Source organism: Panthera onca, chromosome X, assembly GCF_046562875.1.
Source record: "Panthera onca isolate mPanOnc1 chromosome X, mPanOnc1 haplotype 2, whole genome shotgun sequence".
NCBI lineage: Eukaryota > Metazoa > Chordata > Mammalia > Carnivora > Felidae > Panthera > Panthera onca.
In genome coordinates this window covers 86,129,461-86,148,281 of record NC_138357.1, presented here as the reverse complement: position 1 = coordinate 86,148,281, position 18,821 = coordinate 86,129,461, and the positions used below count along the sequence as shown (strand labels likewise).

The 18,821-nt window shown below is 37.2% G+C and overlaps 1 protein-coding gene across 1 annotated transcript in view; it reads right to left on the bottom strand.

The window, feature by feature from the left end:
* The window catches only part of DGKK (diacylglycerol kinase kappa), a 175,706-nt gene that overhangs the window by 73,606 nt on the left and 83,279 nt on the right, over positions 1-18,821 (bottom strand). The window lies entirely within an intron of this gene.

Below are 18,821 nucleotides of genomic sequence, written 5' to 3'. Positions count from 1 at the left end.
CTATAAATGCTGCATTTGTTTATCACAGCCTGACTCTCATGACTATGGGGAAGGCAGAGGGTAGTTTGGGGGTTAAAAGGAGAAAGGAAGTGGTGGGCACCAAACACTCTCATTTGTTCTGGGTGTGCATTCCATGGGACTCTTCCACTTTTCTCACTCCTCTGAATGTCTGATTTGTTCCTTTTCTGCACTCCTGTTGAGTGTAGACATAGGTGTACACATTTAGCTTTTTATTCTTGACAATAAGTAATGGACTATATTTATATAATATAATGGGTTGGTGTGTAAAGGCATAACAAGACTGTAAAAAGGGATATATACTCTCCCTTATCCCAGCTTATAGAGGTCCATTAGAGACACACACACAGAGAGAATGAGAGAGAGAGAGAGAGAGCGCTATTGAGGGTTTTAGCACATTAAATATTCAGCCTTGATCAGTTTACAGGAATTAACCATCTAAACCATAGCCTACACATGGCACTCTATGATCCCTCCTTACCCCTTCTGGTATGCTGGATATGTGCTAAGCTGTTGTTGGATTGACCAGGAAGCTTCTGGAAGGAAAAGCTACTTTGATGAGCTAAAGGCTTACCTGGCCTTGGATCACTTTGTGATCGCAATGTTTCTTGCATGCTTAGATCCTGACAAGGCTCTAAGAAGATCAGAGTAGATGGCTAAGAGTTCTGAGGAAGTGACATAGTCTTGGCTTTGGAAGTCTGAGCTCCCAGCACCTTTCTACTTCCCACGAAATTATAACTCTACCAGTATGTTCCTTCCTTCCAATATCTTTCCCTCCTCCAATAATTACTAAAAGCCAAATTTGTGTCATCTATGAAGCTGGACACTGGAGACACAGGGATAAATGATCTAAACTTCTTGCCTCCAAGGAGCTCATAGTCTAGTGGAGCAAACAACTTCCTAAACAGATCATTTCATTACAGAGTGACAAGTGAGCTCTCCTAGAATGTGCAAGGCTTAGTCCATTTAAGAATTATTAAGTAAAATGTCACCAGAATTTGAAGATTTGGAAAATTATTACCCTATGTTTATTGCAAACCATAAGAAACTGTGCTCTGGAGAGAACACAAAGAGTGTGGCTGGACAAACTTTTGCTGGAGGGATTAGATGTGTGACACATGGATCCAATAAACTATCTCAGCAGAAACATTGCCAGCTTGGACTGAAGGATCAGATATGGGACCAAATGAAGAAAGGCTGTCAGACTTTGGGGATTCTACAGGCAGAATATAGGCTGATAGAGTTATTTGGCTGTGAATATGTGTTATTCTTCAAGAAAATGTAAGAAAGACTCCACGTGGGCTCAGAGGTAAGCAGGGATGTTGAGAGTGGCTCAGAGGCCAGAGGTGCTGCCCCTACCACCATAGATCCAGAGAGGGCTGGCCTGGAAGTAGGCCACTGTCCTCTGGACCCAGAGAGTTGGGCCACTTCCTTGGTTAGAAAGGGTGGCTGTCACTCCTGTGGGATTGAGAGAATGGGGCCAGAGGAAAGAATATCAAGTCACCAGAGAATTATTCTGAGGCCTGGAAACCTAACGGAATTTGCTCTGCTGGGTTGTCAGTTTGCTCTAGACCAGCAACCCTTTTATTTCTTCCATTTCCTCTCTTTCATAATGGGAATGTCTATTCTATGCCTGTCTTAGCATTGTATTTTGGAGAGAAATAACTTGTTTTCTAGGTTTTACAAGTCCACAAATAGAGAGGAAATTTTCCCCAATTGGGCCATACCAAAAGTCTCATTCATACGTGATTTAGATTATGTAGAAGGTAAGGTTTAGAGTTAAGAGTTAATGCTGGAATGGGTTAAGACTTTGGGGGATGCCAGGAGGGGGTGGATGTATTTTGAATATAGGAAGGATATAAGTTTTGGGGGGATGAGGGCAGAGGACAAACTCTTATGGTTGAATTGTATTTCCCCCAAAATATGTCAAGTCCTATTTCTCAGTGCCTGTGAATGTGACCTTATTTGGAAATAGGGTCTTTGCAGATATAGTTAATTTAAAGAGGCCATACTGGATTAGACCACACATAGCCCTAATCCAATGACTGGTGTCCTTATAAGAAGAGGAAAATTTGGACACAACTACGCACATAGAAAAAAGTACCACGTGAAGATACAGAGCATGTAGACTCAGGGGGTAAAACCATGTGATGATGGAAGCAGAGATTGGAGTAATATGTTTAACAATCCAAGGAATGTCTGCAATAACCAGAAGCTAAGAAGAGACAAAGAAGGATCATCCCCTAGAGACTTCAGAGAGAGATTATGGTTCTGCTGACACCTTGGTTTTGGATTTCTAGACTCCAGAACTGTGAAAGAATAAGTTTCTGTTTTTTTAATTCACTCAGTTTATGGTGATTTGTTATGGCAGTCTTAAGAAACTAATATAGTATATCATTACAGGCTTCTCCAGTAGTTGACACAGATTAAAAATCCATTTTGAAGACAGATGAAAAACTGGCATGTATACAAATAACTGATCTCCGGATGTTAAGGAGGACAGTTTAACTTAAGGCTTTCAGTGCATGGGTGTTGGATTTTGTGCTTGATTTTTTTTATCCCCTCTAAAATATTTAGGTGAATTACATTTGTGCAGAGACCATCACTCCAATCATATTCTTTGCTCTTTTAGGGCAGCTAAGGCTATTTCCTCCATCTACTGAATCTCTCTCAGCATAATCCAGAACCCAGATAGGCACAGTAATTATTTTTCTATTAAAGAAGTTCCAGGCTTTTTGTAAACTCTACAGCACTATCCAAATGTGAGGACTTAATAACATTACTTATCTGAAAAGTGTTTAATAATCTCAAATGAAATATCCCATAAAACACAAAATCTTCTAAAGATGTATTTTCTTAAAGGAATCTTGTTTGGGATGTCTTATATGATGAAAGGCTATGTTTAGATATAACGGAATCTGTGATTTGTGCTGTAACTTGAACTCAATTGCTTTGTTATTTCAAGGATTAGTAACTACAAAATGTTAGGGCTTCCAGGTTAGCCATTGGTAGCATAACCATATCATCCAAATCAGGACACTTTAACAGTAAAAGGGAAGGCTATTAGTAATTATGCTGGGGTAATAAGTGTAAACTGTGTTCATCCTGAGTATGCATGAGCTAGACAATCATTTAGTCAACTTGAATCTATTTGTTGATCTACACAGTCTAGTTGTCTGGCTTAGTGCCACTAAGGTGTCTATCAGACTACCCCATAATCACAAGTGGTGGGGACTAGGAGAGAGAATGAAGATAATTAATTAGCCAGAATTTAAGATGTCCTTCCAAGAGCATGGATTAAGAGTTAGGAGATCTGAAATCTCAATTCTTCAACAGTAAACTGTGACTTTAGGCAAGACAACTGAACTCCGAAGTTCAGTTTTCTCATCTGCTTAATTAAATCTTAGAATCATAAGGTTTTGAAATTGAAATGAATGTTAGAATTCATCTAGTCTGCCTATCAGAAAAAAGACTAATTTTTGCTTTAAACTGAATTTAAAAAATTGAGGTGTATTTGACAATTAAAAATTATATATTTTAATTTAATTTGATGATCTGATACAAACACACACACACACACCCAAAGTCAAACTAATTAACATATCTATCACCTCAGATAGTTACCACTTTCTTTCCTTCTATGTTTCTGTGTGTGTTGGGAACACTTAAGATCTTCCCTCTTAGCAAATTTTAGTATACAATGAATGATTGTTACTTAAACACATTGTTGTACATTAGATCTCCAGAACTTATTCTTCCTGCATAACTGAAACTTTGTACCCCTTAACCAACATCTCATTTCTCTTTCTCCTAGCACTTGATAACTACCATTTACTCTCTGCTTCTCTAAATTTGACTATTTTAGATTCCACATATAAGTGAGGTCATGCAGTATTTGTCTTTCTGTGTCTTCTTTTTAAATTTAATATAGTGTCCTCTAGGTTCATCCATGTTGTTTCAACTGGAAAAATTTCCTTCTGTTTAAAGGCTGAACAATATTCCATTATGTATGTGTGTGTGTGTGTGTGTGTGTGTGTGTGTGTGTATCACATTTTCTTTGTCCATTCATCCATTGAGGGGCATTTAGGTTGTTTTCATATCTTGGTTATTGTAAATTATGCTGAAATAAACATGGGAGTGTTGATATCTCTTTGAGATCTGGATTTCATTTCCATTGGATATATATGCAAAAGTGAGAATGGTGGAACATAAAATAGTTCTATTTTAAAAACAGATGAGCATAAGGTAAGGGAAGCAAAAATAATTTAAAAACAGGGAGGAGGGAGGAGGGGCCAAGATGGCTGAGTAACATGGAAGTTCTCTGCTTCTTTTGTCCCTGAAACGCAGCTAGATCAGCATCAAACCATTTTTGCACACCTAGAAAATTTGTCTGAGAATCAACACAACAATCTGCATAACTTGAGTCACAGAACTCGGCAGTTACATGGCATGGAGAGGTTAACCGGGAGAGAGAGAAGCCATGGAGGGTAGGGAGCAGTATTTGTGAAGACAGGACACAGAAAGTGGGGAAAATACAGGAAAAGCACTCCCCCCAAAAGTGGCTGGAGAGAAAAACAAAGAGTGGAGGCACTACAATTGCCTGAACAAGAAAGGGAGAAAGGAGAGGGTTTCAATATCATGTAAACAGGGCAGAGCAGCTTTGGAAATTCTGCAGTCCAATACCTGGCAGTGCTCTGGTGGAAAGGGCAAATCCCCAGGAGCTGGCAGTGAGGTCTGAGGGGTCTTCAGGTCACACAAGGAGAAGTGGTTCCCCTGCTACCCTGCTAGGAAGACATTTGGTAGGCCTCCCCACAGGCATAGGTCCCAGTGGACCCCAGAGAACACAATTGCTGGTACTAGAACAAAGATGGCAGGGTATGCTGAAACCTTATGTGGGTTGTGTGCTGTGATTTACCATAATCCCTGAAACGCTGCAGCTATGAGATTGCACGAACTTATTCTGGGGCAAGCCAGCATCCAGTCACAACCTTTGAACCTCTGCCACAGCATGGTCACGTGAACATTCCCAGGGGGCAAGCCAGCATCTGGCCACTGCTTGGAGAGGCCCTCCCCCAAAGGGTATGAGTGGATCCAAGCCGCAGTGCCCTCAGAAGTGAGGGGTTTGGAAACACAACCTCATCTGAGATAAAATTAGGGAGGGGGTTGCCACTTGGCAGGCTGACATCTTGGACTCAGGCAGTGTAGAAGCAGGGAGTGGAAGGAAGCTGGAGACAAAGGAGGGGTGTGTAATGGCCAGTTGGTGAAAGCACAGAATTCTGAAGGTAGAAGGTAGAGCCTGGGAAGCTGGGTGATGCCATTTTTACTTCTGTGCATGAGTGTGTGCGTGTGCACGGACACACACACACAAATGCATGCGTGCCACAGCAATCCACCCCATTACGCTAAGCAGTGCCACCTAGTGGAAAATGGAGCCATTACACCAAGCCCTGTCCAACTGCACCAACCAAGCCCCAGAGGACAACCACAAGTCTCTCTGCCTGATTAGTGTACAGACTATAAAGTGCTTCATATATGACTTCTAGGGAAAACGGGATGTAATTTTATTCAAATTTCATTCTGTATACTGGTCCATCTATTTGAGGTTTTTTTGTTAGTTTTGTATTTTCTTTTCCTTTTTTTCTTTTCTCTTTTCATGAATATGGAAAGATAAAAATTTATTTTTAGTTTATGTTTCTATATAAAAATTTGTTCTAGTTTTTTACTTTATTTTTTGGAACTTTTATCTCTATTTTATCTATATTAATTATTTTATTCTATTTTATTGTATACATTTCCTTAATTTTTAAACATTTTCTTTTTTTCTTTTTCTTTTTCTTTTCTTTTCTTTTCTTTTCTTTTCTTTTCTTTTCGTTTCCTTTCCTTTTTCTCTATTCTATCAAGCTTCTTTCAACAACCAGAACAAAACATACCTAGGATCTAGCTTCCATTATTTGACTTTTTTTGTGTTCTTTTTAATCTTTTTAATTTTCTTTTTTAAAATTTTATTCATTCTTTTTCTTCATCTAAAATGATGAAAAGAAGGAATTCAACCCAAAAGACAGAACAGGAAGAAATGACAGCCGGGGACTTAACCAAAAGAGATATAAGCAAGATGTCTGAACTAAAATTTAGAATCACGAAATTAAGAATACAAGCTGGGGTTGAAAAAAGCATAGAATCCCTTTCTGCAGAAATAAAAGAAGGAAAATCTACTCAGGACAAAATTAAAAATGCTATAACTGAGATGCAGTCTTGAACGAATGCCATGGCAGCAAGGATGAGTGAGGCAGTGAATCAGCAATATAGAAGACAAACTTATGAAGAATAATAAAACAGAAAAAAAGAGGGAGACTAAGGCAAAAGAGCACGATTTAAGAATCAGAGAACTCAGCGACTCATTAAAAAGGAATAACATCCAAATCATAGGAGTCCCAGAAGATGAAGAGAGAGAACAAGGGTCAGAAGGTTTATGCAAGCAAATTATAGTGGAAACTTTCCTAACCTGGGGAAAGACACAGACATGAAAGTCCAAGAAGTGTAGAGAACTCCCATTAGATTCAACAAAAAATGACAATCACCAATGCATAGCATACTCAAATTCACAAAATACACAGACAAGGAAAGAATTATGAAAACAGCAAGGTAAAAAAAGTCCTTAACCTATAAGGGAAGACAGATCAGGTCCAGAGCAGACCTGTCCACAGAAACTTGGCAGGCCAGAAAGGAGTGGCAGGATATATTCAGCATGCTGAATCAGAAAAATATGCAGCCAAGAATTCTTTATCCAGCAAGGCTGTCATTCAAAATAGGAGAGATAAAGAGTTTCCCAGAGAAGCAAAAACTACAGGAGTTTATGGCCACTAAACCAGCTTTGCAAGAAATTTTAAGGGGGACTCTCTGAGGGGAGAAAAGATGAAACAAAACAAAAAATACCAAAAACAACAAAGACTAGAAAGGCCCAGAAAACATCACCAGAAACTCCAATTCCACAGGAAATACAGTGGTAATAAATACATATCTTTCAGTACTCACTCTAAATGTCAATGGACTAAAGACTCCAATCTTATCCATAGAATGGATAAGAAAGCAAGATCCATCTATTGGCTGTTTACAAGAGACGCGTTTTAGATCTAAGGACACCTTTAGATCAAAGTAAGGGGATGGAGAAACATCTATCATGCTAATGGTCATGAAAAGAAAGCCAGAGTAACCATACTTATAGCTGACAATCTGTATTGCAAAATAGACCATAACAAGAGATGAAGAAGGGCATTATATCATAATTAAGGTGTCTATCCACTAAGATCTAACAATTATAAACATTTATGCCCCAACGTGTGTCACCAAAATATATCAAACAATTAATCACGAATGTAAAGAAACTCACTGACAAAAATACCATAATAGTAGGGGACTTCCACATCCCATTTATAGCAATGGACAGATCACCTAAGCAGAAAATCAACAAGGAAACAATGGCTTTGAATAACACACTGGACCAGATGGACTTAACAGATATGTTCAGAACATTTCATCCTAAAGCACCAGAATACACATTTTTCTCGAGTGTACATGGAACTTTCTCCAGAATAGATCACATACTGGAACACAAGTCACGTCTCAAAAAGTACAAAAAATTGAGATAATACCATGCATATTTTCACACCACAACATTATGAACTCGAAATCAACCACAAGAAAAAATTTAGAAAGACAATAAATACTTGGAGATGAAAGAATATCCTACTAAAGAATGAATGGGTTAACCAAGAAGTTAAAGAGAAAATTAAAAACTACATGGAAGCCAATGAAAATGATAACACCACAGCCCAAAACTTCTGGGATGAGCAAAGGCGATCATAAGAAGGAAGTATATAGCAATTCAGGCCTTCCTAAAAAAGGAAAAAAGGTCTCAGATACGCAACCTAACCTTACATCTTAAAGAGCTAGAAAAAGAGGGGCGCCTGGGTAGCTCCGTCGGTTGAGCATCCAACTTCAGCTCAGGTCATGATCTCACAGTCAGTGGGTTCGAGCCCTGCACCAGAGCCTAGAGCCTGCTTTGGATTCTGTCTCCCTCTCTCTCTGCTCCTCGCCCACTCATGGTCTGTCTGTCTCTCTCTCTCAAAAATGAATAAATGTTAAAAAAAAAAGAGTTATAGAAAGAACATCAAATAAAACCCCAAACCAGAAGAAGATGGGAAATAAAGATTAGAGCAGAAATCAATGCTATGGAAACCAGAGCCAAACCCAAACCCAAAACAAAACAACAAAAACAACAAACAAAACAAAACCAATCCAAAACAAAAGAAAAAAACAACAAACAAAAAAACCGTAGAACAGATCAATGAAACCAGGAGCTGGTTCTTTGAAAGAATTAACAAAATTGATAAACCCCTAGCCAGTTGGATCAAAAAGAAAAAGGAAAGGACCCAAATAAATAAAATCAAGAATGAAAGAGGAGAGATCACAACCAACACCACAGAAATACAAATAATGATAACAGCATATTCTGAGAAATTATATGCCAATGAGTTGGGCAATCTGGAAGAAATTGACAAATTCCTAGAAACATATAAACTACCAAAACTGAAACAGGAAGAAATAGAAAATTTGAACAGAACGATAATCAGTAAAGAAACTGGATTAATAATCAAAAATCTCCCAAAAAACAAGACTCCAGTGCTGGATGGCTTTCAGGGTAATTCTATCAAATATTTAAAGAGTAGTTAACATCTGTTCTTTTGAAGTTGTTCCAAAAAATAGAAATGAAAGGAAAACTTCCAAAGTCATTTTTTGAGGCCAGCACTACCTTGATTCCAGAATCAGACAAAGACCTCACTTAAAGACAAAGTACAGACCAAATCCCCTGATAAACATGGATGCAAAAATTCTCAACAAGATACTAGCCAACTGCATCCAACAATACATTAAAAGAATTATTCATCATGATCTCTTGGGATTTATACCTGGCACGTAGGGCTGGTTCAATCAATGTGATATATCACATTAATAAAAGAAAGGACAAGAACCACATGATCCTCTCAACGGACACAGGGGAAGCATTTAACAAAATTCAGCATTCTTTCTTGATAACAACCCTCAAAAAGTATGGATAGAAGGATCATACCTCAAGATCATAAAAGCCATATACCAAAGACCCACCACTATCATCTTCATTGGGGAAAAACAGAAATTTCCCCCTAAGGTGAGGAACATGACAGGGATATCCATTCTCACCACTGTTATTCAACATAGTATTGGAAATTCTAGCCTCAGTAATCAGACAACACAAAGAAATAAAAGGCATCTAAATCACCAAGGAGGAAATCAAACCTTCACTCTTCACAGATGACATAATACTCTGTATGGAAAACCCAAAAGATTCCAACAAAAAACTGCTAGAACTGATCCATGAATTCAGCAAAGTCTCAGGATATAAAATAAATGTACGGAAATCTGTTGCATTCCTATACACCAATAATGAAACAGCAGAAAAGGAACTCAAGGAATCTATCCCATCTACAATTGCATCAAAAACCATACAATACCTAGGAATAAACCTAACCAAAGAGGTGAAAAACCTATACACTGAAAACTATAGAAAGCTTATGAAAGAAATTGAAGAAGGCACAAAAAAATGGAAAAATATTCCACGCTTATGAATTGGAAGAACAAATATTGTTAAAATGTTGACACTACCCAAAGGAATCTACATATTCAAGGCAATCCCTATGAAAATAACATCAGCATTCTTCACAGAGCTAGAACAAACAATCCTAAAATTTGTATGGAACCAGAAAAGACCCTGAGTAACCAAAAAAAAAAAAAAAAATCCTGGAAAAGAAAACCAAAGCTGGAGGAATCACAATTCCAGACTTCAAGATGTACTACAAAGCTGTAATGATCAAGACAGTATGGTACTGACACAAAAACAGACATCTTGAGCAAAGGAACAGAATAGAGAACCCAGAAATGGACCCACAAACATATGGCCAACTAATCTTTCACAAAGGAGGAAAGAATATTCAATGGAATAAAGACAGTCTCTTCAGCAAATGGTGTTGGGAGAACTGGACAGCGACATGCAGAAGATTGAACCTGGACCACTTATACCATATGCAAAAATAAACTCAAAATGGATGAAAGACCTCAATGTAAGACAGGAAGCCATCAGAATCCTAGAGGAGAAAGCAGGCAAAAACCTCTTTGATCTTGTCTGCAGCAACTTCTTACTCAACATGTCTCCACAGGCAAGGGAAACAAAAGCAAAAATGAATTATTGGGACCTCATCAAGATAAAATCTGCACGGCAAAGGAACAATCAGCAAAACTAAAAGGCAACTGACAGAATGGGAGAAGATATTTGCAAAGGACATATCAGATAAAGAGCTAGTATCCAAAATATATAAAGAACTTATCAAACTCAACACCCAAAAAACAAATAATCCAGTGAAGGAATGTGCAAAAGACATGAATAGATACTTTTCTAAAGAAGACATCCAGATGGCTAAGAGACACATAAAAAATTGCTCAACATCACTTATCATCAGAGAAATATAAATCAAAACCACAATGAGATACCACTTCACAACAGTCAGAGTGGATAATATTAACAACTCAAGCAGTGACAGATACTGGAGAGGATGCAGAGAAAGAGGAACGCTTTTGCATTGCTTGTGGGAATGCAAACTGGTGCCGCCACTCCGGAAAACAGTATGGAGGTTCCTCAAAAAATAAAAAATAGAACTACCATATGACCAGCAATTGCACTACTAGGTATTTATCCAAAGGATAGAGGTGTGCTGTTTCAAAGGGGCATATGCATCCCAATGTTTATAGCAGTGCTTTCAACAATAGCCAAAGTATGGAAAAAGCCCAATGTCCATCGACAGATGAATGGATAAAGAAGATGTGGTATATATGTACAATGGAGTATTACTTGGCAATCAAAAAAGAATAAAATCTTGCCATTTGCAGCAATGTGGATGGAACTAAAGTGTATTATGCTAAGTGAAATTAGTCACATGAAAGACAAATATAATATGACTTCACTCATATGTATAATTTAAGATACAAAACATATGAACATAAGGGAAGTGAAGAAAAATAATATAAAAATATGGAGAGGGACAAAACATAAGAGACTCTTAAATATAAACAACAATCTGAGGGTTGCTGGAGGCATTTTCGGTGGGGGGAAGGGCTAAATGGGCAAGGATCATTAAGGAGGACACCTGTTGGGATGAGCACTGAATGTTATATACAGGGGATGAATCACTGGATTCTACTCCTGAAATCATTATTGCACTATATGCTAACTAACATGGATGTAAATTAAAATTAAAAAATAAATAAACAAGCAAGCAAACAACTTGGGGAAAAATTTTTTTGAAGAATATCCATACTGTTTTCCACAGTCAGTGCACCAATTTACATTCTCACCAACAGTGAACAAGGGTTCCCTTTTCTCCCTATCCTCACCAGAATTTATCTTTTGTCTTTTTGATAATAGGCATTCTAACTGGGTTGAGATAATATATCATTGTGCTTTTTATTTTAAATTCCAGTATAGTTAACATATAGTATTATAGTAGTCTTAGGTGTACAATATAGTGATTTAAAAATTCCATACATCACCTGGTGTTCATCATGACAAGTGTAATCGTTTTTTTAAAGTTTATTTTATTTTTTTTTTGACAGAGAGAGAGAAGAATGAGCAGGGAAGGGACACAGAGAGAGAGAGAGAGAAAGAGAGAGAGAGAGAGAGAGAGAGAGAGAGAGAGAGGAAATCCCAAGCAGCCTCCACACTAAAAGCATGGATCCCAATGTGGGGCTCAATCTCATGAACCGTAAAATCATGACCTGAGCCAAAATCAAGGGTAGGACGCTTAACCAGCTGAGCCACCCAGGCGCCCCATGACAAGTGCAATCCTTAATCCTCATCATAGGGAATAATGGGTAAAATAGGTAAAATATCATTGTACTTTTGATTTGCATTTTCCTAATGATCAGTTATGTTGAGCAGCTTTTCATGTACTTGTTAGCCATTTTTATATCTTCTTTGGAAAAATGTCTATACAGTACCTTTCCACATTTTAAAATCAGAGTTTTTTTCGGTATTGAGTTGTAGGTGTTACTTATATATTTTGGATATTAACCCCTTATCAGATATATGGTTTGGCAATATTTTCTCTCATTCCCTAGGTTACCTTTTCACTGTTGACTGTTTTCTTTGCTGTGCAGAAGCTTTTTAGTTTGATGTAATCCCAATATTTATTTTTGCTTATTTGTTTGTGTTTTTGGTGTCATATCTAAGAAATTATTGCCCCAAACAATGTCCAGAAATTTTTCTCTGTTTTTGTCTAGTAGTTTTATACTTTCAGGTCTCATGTTTAAGTTTTTAATTCAGTTTCAGTTGATTTTTGTATATGGTGTAAGGGTCCAAATTCACTTTTTTTTTTCAACGTTTTTTTTGGTTGTTTTTTTTTTTTTTTTTTTTTTTTTTTTGGGACAGAGAGAGACAGAGCATGAACGGGGGAGGGGCAGAGAGAGAGGGAGACACAGAATCGGAAACAGGCTCCAGGCTCCGAGCCATCAGCCCAGAGCCCGACGCGGGGCTCGAACTCACGGACCGTGAGATCGTGACCTGGCTGAAGTCGGACGCTTAACCGACTGCGCCACCCAGGCGCCCCCCAAATTCACTTTTAAGCTTACAGATATCCAATTTTCCCAGCGCCATTGATTGAAGAGACTATCCTCCTATTTGGTGTTCTTGGCACACTTGCCAAAGATCAAATGGGGGTAGAAGCATGGATTTATTTATGTGCTATTTTGCTCCATTGACCTATATGCCTTTTTTATGCCAGTACAGTACTGTTTTTATTTTTATTTATTTTTTTGTTATTTTTTTTGAGAGAGAGAGGCAGACAGACACAGACATGAGCGGGGGTGGGTATGGGGGCAGAGGGAGAGGGAGACACAGAATCCAAAGCAGGCTCCCAGTTCCGAGCTGTCAGCACAGAGCCTGATGCGGGGCTCAAACCCACAAACCGTGAGATCATGACCTGGGCCGAAGTCGGACGCCCAACTGACTGAGCCACCCAGGCGTCCCTATAGTACTGTTTTTAGTACTATAACATTGTAATATATTTGGATACAGGAAATATGATGTCTCTAGCTTTTTTCTTATTGCTCTAGATTGCTTTAGCTATTTAGGATCTTTTGTGGTTCCATATGAATTTTAGAATTGTTTTTTTTTTTTTTTTCTATTTCTGTAAGGAATCACACTGGTATTTTGATCAGGATTACATTGAAACTGTAGATGGCTTTGATAATATTAATTTGATAATATTAACAGTTATAATCCATGAACATGGGAGATCTATCAATTTATCTATGTCTTATTTAATTTCCTTCATTAATGTTTCATAATATTTATTGTACAAGTATTTCACCTCTTTGGTTAAGCTTATTCCCACATATTTTATTCTTGTTGTTGCTATTGTGAATGGGTTTTTTTTTTTCTTAATTTCTCTTACAAACAGTTCATTGTTTATGTATAGAAACCCAACTGGTTGTTGTATGTTGATTTTACATCCTACAGCTTTACAGAATTCACTTAGTAGTTCTAACAATTTTGCTGAGGCTTCAAGTGTCCATATATAGATGAATGGATAAAGATGTGTATGTATATACACACAATGGAATATTTTTCAGCCATGAAAAAGAACGAAATGTTGCCATTTGCAACAACACGGATGGAGCTGGACAGTATAATACTAAGCCAAATAAGTCAGTCAGAGAAAGATAAGTACCTTATGATTTCACTCATATGTGGAATTTAAGAAACAAAACATGGGCAAGGAAAAAAGAGAGAAAAAAACCAAGAAACAGACTCTTAATTATAGAGAACAAACTCATGGTTAGTATTGGGGAGGCGGGTGGGGATGGGTTAAGGAGTGAACTTGTCATGATAAGCACCAGATGATGCATGTAATTGTTGAATCACTACACTCTACACCTAAAACTAATATAACACCATATTTTGGCTACACTGCAATTAAAATTAAAAAAATTAGAAAAACTTGTTGAGGCTTTAGGGTTTTCTATGTATATGATTATGTCATCTGCAGAGAAAATTTTACTTTTTTTCTTCTAATTTGGATGCTTTTTATTTCTTTTTCTTGCCTAATTACTTTGGCTAGGATTTCCAGTATTATGTTGAAAATAAGTGGTGAGGGGCGCCTGGGTGGCTCAGTCGGTTAAGGGGCCAACTTCGGCTCAGGTCATGATCTCGCGGTCCGTGAGTTCGAGCCCCGCGTCGGGCCCTGTGCTGACAGCTCAGAGCCTGGAGCCTGTTTCAGATTCTGTGTCTCCCTCTCTCTGACCCTCCCCCGTTCATGCTCTGTCTCTCTCTTTCTCAAAAATAAATAAACATAAAAAAAATTAAAAAAAAAAGAAAATAAGTGGTGAGAGTAGGAATCTTTACCTTGTACCAGCTTTTAGAAAGCAAACTTTCAGTTTTTGCCATTAATTATGATGTTAGCTATGGACTTTTCATATGGCCTTTATTGTCTTAAGGTAAGACCCTTATGTTCCTATTTTGTTAAAAGTTTTGATGATTGGTTATTGTTGAACATTATGAAATACTTTTTCTGAATCTATTGAGATGATCATGTTTTTCCTTTCACTTTGTTAATGTGTTGTATCAGAATGATCAATTTATCTATGTTGAACCACTCTTGCATTTCTGGGGTAAATACTTCTTGGTTATGATATATGATCTTTTTAATGTACTACTGAATTGAGTTTGCTAGTATTTTACTAGGGATTTTTGCATTCATGTTTGTCAGGAATACTGGCCTGTGCTTTTCTTTTCTTGTAGTATCTTTGCCTGGTTTTGTCTGGTTTGGTATCTAAACTTTGGAAGAATTTAGAGAGGACTGATATTAATTTTCTTTGAATGTTTGGTAGCATTCACCCATGGTATCAGTAAAGCCATCAGGTCCTGGACCTTTCTTTCTTGGAAGGCTGGTGATTACTGATTCAGTCTCCTTATTTGTTACTGGTCTATTCATGTTTTATATTTCTTCCTGATTTATTTTTAATAGTTTGTATGTTTCTAGGAATTTATCTGTTTATTTTAGGATATCTAATTTGTCATAGTAGTTTCTTGTGATCCTTTTTATTTTGGAGGTATCTATTTTAATGTCTATTCTTTCATTTCTGACTTTTTTTGAACCTTATTTTCTTAGTTAAATTCTGTTCACCCTTTCAAAAAGATCACCACTTTGTTTTGTTAACTTTTATAATTTTTGTTCATTTGATTTAGTTCTTCTCTAATCTTTATTATTTCTTCACTGCTACTAAATTTGGGCTTAGTTTCTTGTTTTTCTAGTTCCTTGAGGTGTAAAGTTAGGTTGTTTATTTGAGCTCCTTTTTTTCTAATGGAGGTATTTACTATAAACTTCCTTCTTACACATGCTTTTGTTACACGCCTAAGTTTTGGTATAGTTTATCGTCATTTGTGTTTTTCTAAATATATTTCAAAATTCCCTTTGGATTTCCTCTTTGACCCAATTGTTCAAAAGTGTTTAGGGGCACCCGGCTAGCTCAGTTGGAAGAGCATGCAACTCTTGATTTGGGGGTTGTGAGTTTGAGCCCCACAATGGGTGTAGAGATTACTTAAGTGAATAAATAAAAACTTGTCCAAAAAAGTGTACTAGGAGGAGTTAAGATTGTGGAGGCATAGGGGGACCCTAGGATTGTCTTGTCCCTTGCATATAGCTAGATAAATATCAAATCATTTTGAACATTGAAGAAATCAATCTGAGAGCTAAGAGAGCAAAACTGCACAACTAGAGATAGAAAAAATGGCCACATCATGAAAGGAGAAAGAATACAACAGGCTTTCATAACAATCACACACACACAAAACCAGTGACCCAGACAAAATGACAAGAAGGAGAAGTTCACCCCAAAAGAAAGAACCGGAAAAAGCCATGACCAGGGATTTAATCGTTACAGATACAAATAATATGGCTGAACAAGATTTAAAACAATAATCATAAGGATACTAGCTGTATGTGAGAAAAACACAAAAGACACTAGAGGCTCCTTTATTGCAGAGATAAAAGAACTAAAAAACTAGTCAGGCAAAAATTTAAAAATGCCATGACAATGAGATGGATGGAGCAGAGGAGTGAATCAGTGATATACAAAATAAACTTATGGAAAATAATAAAGCTGACAAAAAGAGGGAAAGAAAAGTATTGGATCACAAATATAGAATCAGGGAACTCAGCCACTACTTAAAGCATAATAACATTTGTATCATAGGAGTCCCAGAGGAATAAGAAAGAAAAGGGAGCAGAAGGTTCATTTGAGCAAAGTAAAGCTGAAAAGTTCCCAATCTGGAGACAGAAAAAGACATCGAAATCTAAGAAGCACAGAGAACTCCCATTAAATTCAACAAAAGCCCTCCTTCACCAAAACACATCATAGTCAAATTCACAAAATACACAGACAAGGAGAGAACCCTGAACGCAACAAGGGTAAAAAAGTCCTTAACCCACAAGGGAAGACAGGTCAGGTTCACAGCAGATCTGCCCCAGAAGCTTGGCAAGCCAGAAGGGAGTGGTGTGATATATTCAACATGCTGAATGGGAAAAATATGCAGCCACTAATACTTTATCCAGTAAAGCTGTAATTAAGAATAGAAGAAGAGATGAAGAATTTCCCAAACAAAAACTAAAGGAATTCAGTAATACTAAACCAGCACTTTAAGAAATATTAAAGGGGACACATTGGGGGGGAAATACCAAAACCAACAAAGACTAGAAAAGAACAGAGAGCACGACCAGAAACACAAACTTTACAGGTAACACAATGGCACTAAACTGTTATCTTTCATTAATCACTCTGAATGGAAATAGATAAATTCTCCAATCAAAAGACATAGGGTATCAGAATGGATGAAAAAACAAGACTCATCTATATGCTTCCACAAGAGACTCATTTTAGACCTAAAGACATCTGCAGGTGGAAGGTAAGGAAATAGAGAATCATCTATCATGCTAATGGACACCAAAAGAAAGCTGGAGTAGTCATACTTATATCAGACAAATTACATTTTAAATGGAAGAGACAAAGAAGGGCATTATATCATAATTAAAGGGTCTATCCATCCAGAAGATTTAACAATTTTAAGTATTTATGCCCCTAACATGAAGCACCCAAATATATAAATCAATTAATAACAAACATAAAGAAACTCATTTACAATAATACAATAATAGCAGGGGACTTTAACACCTCACTTACAGCGATGGACAGATAATTTAAGCAGAAAATCAACAAGGAGGGGCGCCTGGGTGGCTCAGTCAATTAAGCATCCAACTTTGGCTCAGGTCATGATCTCAGTTTGTGAGTTCAAGTCCCACGTTAGGCTCTGTGCTGAGAGATCAGAGCCTGGAGCCTATTTCATATACTGTGTCTCCCTCTCTCCCTTTCCCTCCCCCACTCATGCTCGCTCACTTACTCTCTTTCTCTCTCTCTTAAAAATAAATAAACATTGAAATTGGCAGGCCATAATGGAGTGGCAGGAAATAGTCAATGTGCTGAATAGGAAAAAAAAATATGCAGCCAAGAATCCTTTATCCAGCAAGGCTGTCATTCAGAATAGAAGGAGAGATAAAGGCTTCCCCAGACAAACAAAAGCTGAAGTTCATGACCACTAAACCAGTCCTGGAGACTATGAGTGGAACACTACAAACACTAGAAATGACCAGAAACATCACCATAAGCATGAAACCTACAGATAACACAATGACATTAATCCATATCTTTCAATAATAACTCTGAATGTAAATGGAATAAATGCTCTGATCAAAAGACATAGGGTATCAGAATGGATAAAAAAAATGAGATCCATCTATATGCTGTCTACAAGAGACCCATTTTATACCTGAGGACACCTTCAGATTGAAAGTAAGGGGATGGAGAACTATCTTTCATGCTACTGGAAGTCAAAAGAAAGCTGGAGTAGCCATACTTATATCACACAAACTATATTTTAAACTAAACGCTGTAACAAGAGCTGAAGAAGAGCATTATATAATAATTATGGGGTGTATCCATTAAGAAGAGCTACAATTGTAAATGTTTATGCCCCCAATTTGGCACACCCAAATACATTAATCAATTAATCATAAACATAAGAATCTTATTGAGAGGAATACTGTAATTGCAGGGGACATTAATACTCCACTTACAACAATGGACAGATCATCTAGGTAAAAATTCAATAAAGAAACAATGGCCTTGAATGATACACCGAACCAGACGGACTTGACAGATATACTCAGAACTTTTCATCCAAAAGCAGCAGAATACACATTCTTTTGAGTGTACATGGAACATTCCCCATGATAGACCACATATTTGGTCACAAAACAGCCCTCAATAAATATAAAAGAACTGAGATCATACCATGCATATTCTCTGATCACAACAATATTAAACTTGAAATCAACCACAAGAAAAAATTTGGAAAGCATCCAAATGCATGGGTGTTAAAGAACATCCTACTAAATAATGAACTGGTTCAACCAGGCAATTAAAGAAGAAATTTTAAAATATATGGAAACAAATGAAAATGAAGACATGACAGTCCAAACCCTTTGGGATGCAGCAAAGGCAGTCCTAAGAAGAAAATACATTGCAATTCATCCCTATCTCTAGAAACAAGAAAAATCCCAAATACAGAATCTAACAACACACCTAAAGGAACTAGAAGAAAAACA